We start from the raw sequence: 10,257 nt of genomic DNA, 5'->3' as shown, positions 1-10,257 counted from the left end.
AGGCCTCCTTGGTCCACGCCCCAGAGACACCCTCATGAATAGAAGCAAATCATTGGCCTTAGCCCACAGGTGAAGGGAGACTGTCCCAAGTCTCCACGGAGTTTCCTACAATGTGAGGATGAAAAGGAGCAAGGAAGAGGTACATGTGCTTGAAAAAGAGTCAAGAAGTTTAAAAAAAACCCAGAAAGTGACTTGTTCATTAAACACGGGTTAGCAAGGCAGTGAGATTTGAGGGTGGGGGTAATTAAACATATTTAAGCCATTTCAATGTTTATATCATTCTTCATGTGGAAGGAGAATTGTTTTCTTCAGAAATAGATATGAAGTGGAGTTTGAGGACAAGTGGTTAAATGTTAGTCACAGCATTCAGCAGAAATCCTGGGGCAGGAAACTCAGAAAATAGGAAGAGTTTGCAGCCCATTCAGAAATGCACCCTGTGGCTGGGCAGAGAGACACAGTGCTTTGACAGACAGCTGAACTCCCAGAGTCCAAGTTTACATTAAGGATGTGATTCCTATTTCCTACTTGGATTCTGAATTATTTTCTTTCTGTTATTATTGTTTTCTACATTAAATTTGCTCTGAGTGATGATTGATTCAAGACTCCCATTATAATCTTAACTGCTTTCTGCTTGCTAAATGACCTTCTATGAATCTTCATAATTTCATTTAAATACTTGGGGATTATTTCCCAAGTACTAGATACTGTTTTTATACAAAAATGTACAATGAACTTTTGAAAAGATTTTTTATGTATTCAAATTAGTTACACAGGACAGCGGAATGCATTTGGTCACATGCTACATAGGGGTATTATACCTCCTCATTCTTCTGGTTGCACATGATGTAGAGTTACACTGGTCATGAAATCATATATGTACAAAGGGTAATGACGTCTTATTTATTTTACTTTCAATCTACCCCCATAGCCCCTTCCCTTTGTTCACTTCCCTCTGTCTAATCCAAAATTCCTCTATTCTTCCCAAGAACCTCACCCTTATTGTGAGTTAGATCTGCATATCTGAGAAGACATCTGGCCTCTGATTTCTTGGGACTGGCTTATTTCCCGTAGCATAATATTCTCCATTTCCATCTATTTGCTAGTAAATGCCATCATCTCGTTCTTCTTTTAGGCTGCATAGTATTCCATTCTGTATATATACCAAAATTTCTTTATCCATTCATCTGTTGAAGGGCACAGAGATCAGAGATCCTCCAACCTTTGTGACAAAAATGCCATTGAGTCTGAAAAACCAGCCTGTACCTCAGAGCAAAGCCTGTTCAAAAAAGGGGCATGACCCTTGTCCTTGAAAACACCCACAGAGCACTCCTAGGCATAAATGCACCCTGCTGAGTTGTTTGTCTGCAAATAACAGGAGATATCCGCTGTGCCAGGTGTCTCTGAGTTACTCTAGGTGGGGACCCATAGCAACCCCCTAGCAGCCACCAATCAGCATGAGACAGGAAAAATACCTGGGATGCCAGATGACCCTCCCTATAGTTTATGGTGGTTGATAACATGTTGGAAAACCATGTAGTTCAGCACCTACAACCCTCATGGCCTAAACCAACCAGTTCAAATGAATTCCCCTCTGTACTAATCAATCACCGCTACCCAACTTGTTCCCACCATTGAATGTGCTAATCATGTTTTAGGGTTGTTTTATGATTTTCCTGCGGTGTGTGATGATTTGCCAAGAGATTCTATGATGTATGTGAAGTCCCTGCCTTCTGCAAATAGTGTATAAAACTGCTGCAAACACTGGGCTAGGGGCCTCTCAGCATCACCAGTTGCTGGATGCACACGAAGGACCGAATTAGCTCCCAATAAACACCTCTTTGCTGCTTACATGGACCTTGGTCTCTGGTGGTCTTTTGAGGGTCCTGAATTCGAGCCTAACACGCCTAGGGTAGATTATTGTAATAAACTTCAATTGGGCGTGAATTTTGTTAAATCTTTGTCAATTCTATAATTGTTTTGTAAAAGTCAAATACATTTTTATAAATATATTTTTTAAATTTCCCAAAAAGTAAAAGAAAACAGTACACCCCAAATTGACATAAGGATTCAGTGTATTCTCCAAACTTGGAGAGAAATTGACAAGTTCCATAAAACCAACATCAATTTGTGAAGAAAACCAAAACTATTACCCACTCTTTCAAATGCATGACAAAACTCTGTGGTTCAGCACAGTGACATCAGTTGTTACTAAAAAACTACACTGAACAAACCACAAAGTTGTAGCCTGAGATTGGATTCTTATAAACACATGGGAGTATTTGAAGATGGAATCATACACACAACTGTGAACAATTCATTATAGTAAATGGACTACAAACTTCAAATAGGATAGAAGTGTTTCTAAAATGATTCTAGAAGATTCAAAAGTTGTCCTGCAGAATGAGGAAGCTGGAGCCCCAGCACCAGCCACACACTAAATATATAGTCATCCATGGTTAACAAATATATGAAAAAAAAAAGTTCAATATCTCAAGCAATTGGAGAAATGCAGGTTAAAACTATTCCCTCTCACTCCAGTCAGGAGGGCAATTCTCAGGAATACAAGTATCATTAAATATTGGCGAGTAGGTGGGGAAAAGGTTCACTCACCCATTGTTGGTGGGACTGCAGATTGGTGCAATCACTCTGGAAAGGAGTGTGGAGATTCCTTAGAAAACTTGAAATGGAACCACCATTTGACCCAGCTATGCCACATCTCGATTTATATCTAAAGGACTTAAAGATCAGCACACTACAGTGACTCAGCCACAAAAATGTTTATAGCAACTCAATTTATAATAGCTCAACTCTGCAATCAGCCCAGTTGCCCTTCAACAGATGAATGGACAAAGAAAACGTAACACACACACACACACACACACACACACACACACACACACACACACACATACACACACACACACACACGGAGGTTGAGGAGGGGAAAAAAAAGGCTATTGGATTAGATAAATGGAAATTATGGGAAGGGAGGGGGATGGTGTAGAAAAGAGAGTAAACTTAATGGGACACATTTTTTATGTTCATATATAACTACAGACCAGGGTAACTCCACATCATGCACAACTAAAAGACTGGGATCCTAATCAGAATAAGTTACACTCCATGTATGTATAAAGTGTCCAAATATACTCTAGTGTCATGGAACACACAGAAATACAAATACTGAAATTACTCGAATTATCAGGGCGAAAAACAAGAGGGAATTTTGGTGAGCTTGAGAGAGGAAAGATGTCTTAGAATTAGACTGAAGGTACTATCAGGAACCACTTTTAAGACTTTTTTATTTTTTATTTTATTTTCTTGGTATAGAGGATTGAACCTATGGGCACTTAACCACTGATACACATGCCCAGCTCTTCTTTATATTTTATTTAGAGACAGGGTCTCACTGAGTTGCTTCAGGTCTCACTAAGTTGCCAAGGCTGGTTTGAAACTCGCAATCCTCCTGAGCCAGCCTTCTGAGCTGCTGGGATGATAGGCATGAACCCCTACACCAGCAACAACAGAAAATTTGATAAAGAGTACCTAATCAAGAATTTTCTCTTCAAACACCATAAAGAATGTGAAAACCGTCTCTAGATTGAAGCATTCCAAAATCTATGCATACATCAATATAACGTTATTTTACTAATGAATGTTTTCCAAAGGTTATTTATGTGCTCTGTGCAAATACCCTCATCTCTGAAATCTGGGGGATATTAGAGTAGGTCTCCACTTGCTGCTCAGGTGACACAATCTGAGGCTAACAGGGACCCTAAGAACTCTGCAGCTGTGTGTTCCTGCAAGAGCCTGGCAGGGGTCGCCCTTCCCACACACTTCACCCTTCTCCTGCAGGATTTTTAATTGGAGGAGGAATGATGGGGTCTGACTCTCATTTATGCTTTCACTGCAAGTGAGGATACAGAACAACTCCAAAGCTGAAACCAAGCCTCTTGTGGACAAGACAGCAGGAAGCTAGACTCAGCTCCCTGAAACCTGACCCCTGGCCTCATTTGAATGGCTTCTCCTCAATAAAAGGGTTCAGCCTGTGTGTGTGTGTGTGTGTGTGTGTGTGTGTGTGTGTGTGTGTATTTTCTGAACCTCCTACAGGATCAGATGGCTGTATCTCAGGGGAAGCATTTGTTTATCGCAGAAACAAAGCCATCCATGTTCCTGGGATGACCCCCCAAATTTTTCTTCTTGTTCCTGACCAAATAAATTAAAAAAAATAAATAAATGTATACACAAGGATCATCAGCTACATCACATGATGTCACATGCAGTCGTGTACTCCTAGTTAAAAACATGTTGAAATGGATCCAAAATATCTTAAGAACCACGTGGTTACATAAAGTTAATCAATTATATCCTGTATTTATTTTAGGTTATGCCCTTATCTGCAGAAATATCCAAGGATTTTAACTATATTTTCATTGATATCTCTTTTCATTTTTTTAAAAAAAATATATTTTTTAAGTTGTTGATGGGCCTTTACTTTTTTTTTATTTATTTGTATGCGGTGCCAAGAATCAAACCCAGTGCCTCATGCATGCCAGGCAAGCGTGCTACCACTGAGCCCCAACCCCAGCCCTCATTAATATTTTTTTTGTCAAGATACAAAGATGATTATTTTTCAGAAATTATTTTCAGAAATTATTTCAAAGTGTAACCAGGAAAAATTCTAAAAGGAATTTCAACAGAGGAGAAGCACACACTGGAGGTCCTAAAAAGAAAGAAATCATCTTTGGGTAAACCAAGATCTTTATATTCTAGATTTTTATGATAAAAATATTTTCCTAAATAGAAATATTTTTATATTATTAATTAGAGAATATAGAAATGTGAAAAAAAGGGATTTATATGTACTGGACTGACTAAAAGTTTTAACTGATTAATTCAAGGATATTTCAGGCTATTTCCCTGATTTTACTCTCTATGCTGACACTGAGCTAATATTTTTGTTCATATTTTGACATGATAAAGATCTATTAAAATGTTAAGTTTAATTCCTTTAAGCAAGGTCTTTATTGCCTAATGATTCTTATTGTTTAAGGCAAGGATTAATTTGGGTGAATAAATTCACATCATTGATTAAACACTAAATACATTAAACTGCTGACATAGATTCTAATTTTTACAATTCTCCTTGGAGACTAAATTTGATTGATTCAAAGACTGTCCATTCTTGAATATTTTGTTTGTTGAATCATTTTGAGATCTGGGAATTTTATTAGGACTGAGGTTCTCCAAATTAAAGTTGTATGTTAGTTTTGAGCAATAAAAGTTGCAAACCTTGTTGAAAATTCACAGACATGATAGAAGTTCTCTGATTGGACTATTATCCACAAAATTTGGTAGGATTTATATAATGCTTAATGACATTTTTTAAAAGACCATCGAGAGACACTTATTTAAAGGATAATATTCTGAGACATAAAGATATGTTGAAACCTTCTCTCAGAAAGAGATTGAGGATTCCTTTTAAATTGTTAAGATGGATCAACTAGTATATATATTGGGAAATTACAATAATCAATACAAGGTAAATCTTATCATTAAAATACTTGTACTACTAACTATAACTTAAATTGATGATACTATGGCTTATGCCAAGTCTTTACTCAATTTTATTAAATAAAGAAAAGGGGGAACACAGGACCCTAGAGGCACACACTAGTTCTTACAAAATATTTAATTTTTTTCTTAATTGTAATATTGAGAATCTCAGGGAATATAGCTCAGTTGTTAGGGTGCTTTGCTCACATGTACAAGGCCCTGGGTTCAATCTCAGCACCACCAAAAAAAAAAATTGAGACTGCTGTTGAATTTACTGAATCATGTTCATTGCTGCTGAACATGATTAAGTAAATTAAATCAGGTTTAAAAGATAGAATTTAAACCGTCATCATGAAAATGACTGAAAAACCTGACATAGGAAGGTAAATCTTCCAACTGCAGAGTTTCCAACCATGCAGCTTCATGAACTTGTCAAGTAAGTAAAAATTATGAAGAAACTTCTATGGACCCATTCTCAGATCTATTTTTTCAATTTGTTTTTTACTTGTAGATGGAAACAATCCTTTTATTTTGTTTATGTTCTCATGTGGTGCTGAGGATCAAACCCAGGGCCTCGCATGTGCTAGGCGAGCGCTCCACCACCGAGCCACCACCCAAGCCCTCAGATCCATTTTTAATGTACATTGTAGTGTAGACTGGAAAGCCCAACCATAAAACTAGATTAATCCTACTGACTGTAGTAGTCAGCTATATGTTGATCCTATGGCAAACAGGATGTCTGGGATTCTATTTGAGGAATAGACACCATACAAGAAACCTAAACCAGACAATTATGCTGCCTTTACAAATTAAGACTACTTATGTGGACAGTTGTCCAAATTGAAAGATTGATGAAATAGAATTTTTCTCTACAGGCCAGTTATGTACACAAGGTATCTACCAATGTAGGGTTGCCCTGATCATTCTACAATAGAAATTGGCACCTTTCCTAAGTATTATTCCTGAGTATTCCTAAGTATTATGCAAATGTCTAGTCAGTACCACACAAGAATTCTAGAAATAGTGCATACATTTAGGCTGGTCTCCTAGAATGGACAAGAACAATTACAGGAGGATGCCTGTCACCTGGAGGTTTTATTGATAATACCCTAACCCTCATGAGATGGCACCCAAAAGGATGTTAGGATGTTTGTCTTCTGCAGTCAGAATATCTACATCACTGACAGACCTAACAGATTCCTTAAATGTGAGAATTAAGAGAAAAGATGATGACTATCCTGTAGCCTGCATGAATACAACTCATCGTAGTAATTGCCAGCTGATATTTCAGAGCTACACTCTGCTGAAGTTAAGGTTCAGGTCTGAAACAGGTGCATGCCAGTTAACCAGACTTAGGCCAGGATCTTTGACGGGACTAATTTAAATATCATTCGTTGCTTCTATGATACAGTCTTTATGGCTCTTTTTCAAAGTTACAACATAGGGATTCTCTTAACGTTGGACTTAAATTACTTCCAAGAGCTTTCTTAGTCAGATAAATGCTGATGGAAAAATTAGAACTGAGTTAAAATGCTCTAAAAAGCCACTGTTGTAAATATTGTGACTGAGCCCTCGGCTCCGTGCTTTGTGGAGAGGCTGAAGCGCCATGCCAAATGAAAATGTCTATGTTACCATTGTCAAGTGCAAGGCTTCCCAATAATATCGAGAAAAGATGAAGAATCTTCTGATGAGTGTTTGGTATAATAATAATAATAATAATAATAATAATAATAACAACAACAACAACAACAACAACCTGGATCTTTCAAGGTGGTGATGTCCTAGAGATAGTATGTTTTCTACTAATGCTTTTTTTGTTTCAATAGTAGATCATGATGATCTCAGACCAAGAATCCAGTGACTGAAAGATACAATTTCCCAATCGCCTTTAAATATTAAGGAATAGAAAATATGGGCGGAGCCACTCTGAATGACCCCCTGCCTTCCAGTCCTGAAGCAGGAGGCTCTGACCAATCACTACATCAACTCTCTCTGACTCTCTCTCAGCCCCCCTTCACTTTGAAAACATCCAAAACAGGGGTCTGGCAGGACCCTTCTTATTACTTTTCTGGCCAGAGGTGGGCAGGAGAGTTTCAAATTTCAATTCCCCCCTCGCGGAGAGCACTTGGTAAGCTGTTGGCCTGGCCCTTCTGCCGGAGGAAGAGCCCACCTCAAACTGCAAGCCCTTTGTGGCTATCGTGACCAAGGGGAACCTGGTCTCTCGCAGGGCTTCCCCATACCTCTGTGGGTCTCCCCTTCCTGATCAGAGTCTTGATTGAAGCCAGAGCCCCAACCTGCATTCACACAGGCAGCCAGGAGGGAGATCTGGGGCAAAGTTGGGACTAGTTGGCTCATTATATTTCCTGATCTGGGTCTCAGGTGCGTAGAATTGGACGTTGTTTTTATTTTATTTTTTTTCTGATGACCTCTACCTTTGGATAAGATTGCGCATATAATGTCACTGTTGATGTCGTTAGATTTATATCTGTCCTTTTACATTCTATTATGTTTTTTTTTGAGGGGGTGGGGACTGGGGATTGAACGCAGGGGCACTCAATCACTGAGCCCCATCCCCAGCCCTATTTTGTATTTTATTTAGAGAAAGGGTCTCACCAAATTGCTTAGGACCTCACCATGGCTGAGGCTGGCTTTGAACTCATGGTCCTCCTGCCTCAGCCTCACAATGTGCTGTGACTTGAAGTGTGTGCCACCATGCCCGGCTCTCTGAACTACATGCCCTGAACTACATCTCTATTGCAAGCTTTATTTAGAGACAGAGTGAAGCTAAATTGTGGAGGCTGCTCTAGCAGGTTACTGATTTATTTTTTGGTTGTTGTTGTTTGTTTTGTTTTGCTGCTTGTTAATGAAGGTTTCTGGGTTTTTTTTTTTTGTTTTTGTTTTTGTTTTTAGAGAGAATGAACTCATTATAGAGCTGGGACCGCCCGAGAAACTGAGGCAGTGAAAAGACCCATTTGAACCCTTGATTTTTGCAATCACATCAGAAAGATTTCAGACATGTCACCCTGTAACAGGCATGAACTTCTTGAAGGGGAAGGGGACATTCTCAAGGGCGAAAGTGGGTCCTCTCAGAAAGCAGAGGGACCGTGTGCCTCTTCTGAACTCTAGTTTTATTGGAGTCTCTGGAAAGTTTCCAGAGTCCTGCCCAGGTGCACTTTTTGACTTTTGACAGAAGGGTGACATCATACTTTCAAGTCTCGATGGTCATGGCAACTCTATGTCACCTTGGCCCACGCTGAGCCATTCTAATTGGATTCTTATCCAAAAAATTATCCTTTCTTCCAAAATCTGGTCTGTAAAAAGAGTCACAAAGTCTGTCTCTACATAGTCACTTGGGTTCCTCTTAGGGGGTTTCCTGCCTGCATTTCTCATGCAGATCACAGGTAGTTTGCTGAATGGGACATCTCATGTCCACTTAGGCCAGGCAGAGCTGCAGGTAAATTGATTTTTGGAAATCATGCATGTGCAGGTCAGCACAGTGGGCCCATTTTACAGGATTATTCTCTTAATCATCTGTTCCCACCATTCTTGCGTGTGTCCCCTAGAAGACTAAGAGACACAGGTATAGAAAAAGCACAGCTTTTACTGACAGTGTTACAGGATGGAACATCTGGGCGAGCAGGCAAGATGCAGTCAGCATTCTATCCTCTGGTTCACAAGGGTCCCCGCTTCTCACCCCAGTTTCTCTTTGGCAAAGTACTATGGGGTGCACCAACTTCTAGATCTTCACCTGCATTTCCCTGTGTCCCACTGGGCTGCTTAAAGAAGCATGCTGCGGGGAAGAGTAGCACATTCCTGAAATCCCAGTGGTTTGGGAGGTTAATGCAGAAAAACTGCAAGTTGGAAGCAGCCTCTGCAGCTTAGTGAGGCACTAAGCCTCTTAGCCAGACCCTGTGTAAAAGTAAAAAAAAGAGCTGGAAGTTTGGCTCAGTGGCTTGGCAGGTCTCAGTCAAATCCCTGGTATCAAAACCCCCACATATTTTCATATAAAGCTATACATCCTTAGTTGTCCCCAACTCCCTTTGTCCTTTTGTGCCAGGAAAGTCTTCTTGAATTGAGTGCATTTTGGACCTAGACACTTTTGACTTTACCTAAATCAACACTGCTTCTTTCTCTCTTGGTCAGGGTGACCCCTCCCCGACCTCCTGTGGGTCCAGGATGGTTCAGGTGCACGGACTCGAGATCTTCCACATCCACAGTCTGAGGCTGTACATGTGACTCTCCATTTTGCTCTAATTGCCCTCAGGTTGCCTTTCTTATATCTCGATTGTACATTTAAGGCAAAATACTATATTTTCATAACCAGCCATGTTTGCTATTTTATTTAGAGTCAGGCTCTCATTGAGTTGCTTAGCACCTCATTTTTGCTGATGCTAGATTAGAACTAGAAATCCTCCTGTCTTAGCCTCCTGAACCTCTATGATCACAGGAATGAACAACCATGCTGGGTCTCACCCTCTGATTTGTCAACCTCTTCATTGGATTGATAGTAGCTTGGAGTCACCATCTGGAGTTATTCTCTCAGGCCCATTACAGTTATGCTCACACCCACCTTCTTTGAACCACAATAAAAGGGATGCTCAGTGGCAAAGTGCCCCTGCCCTCAATTCAATCTCTACCATGGGGGACAATAAAGGCACCTGGAATTCAATTCTCAGCCCTGGCAGCTATATGACCACTTTT

This window comes from Ictidomys tridecemlineatus, chromosome 16 (assembly GCF_052094955.1).
Source record: "Ictidomys tridecemlineatus isolate mIctTri1 chromosome 16, mIctTri1.hap1, whole genome shotgun sequence".
NCBI lineage: Eukaryota > Metazoa > Chordata > Mammalia > Rodentia > Sciuridae > Ictidomys > Ictidomys tridecemlineatus.
The sequence above is the reverse complement of the archived record's forward strand: the minus strand, read 5'-3'. Positions refer to the sequence as shown.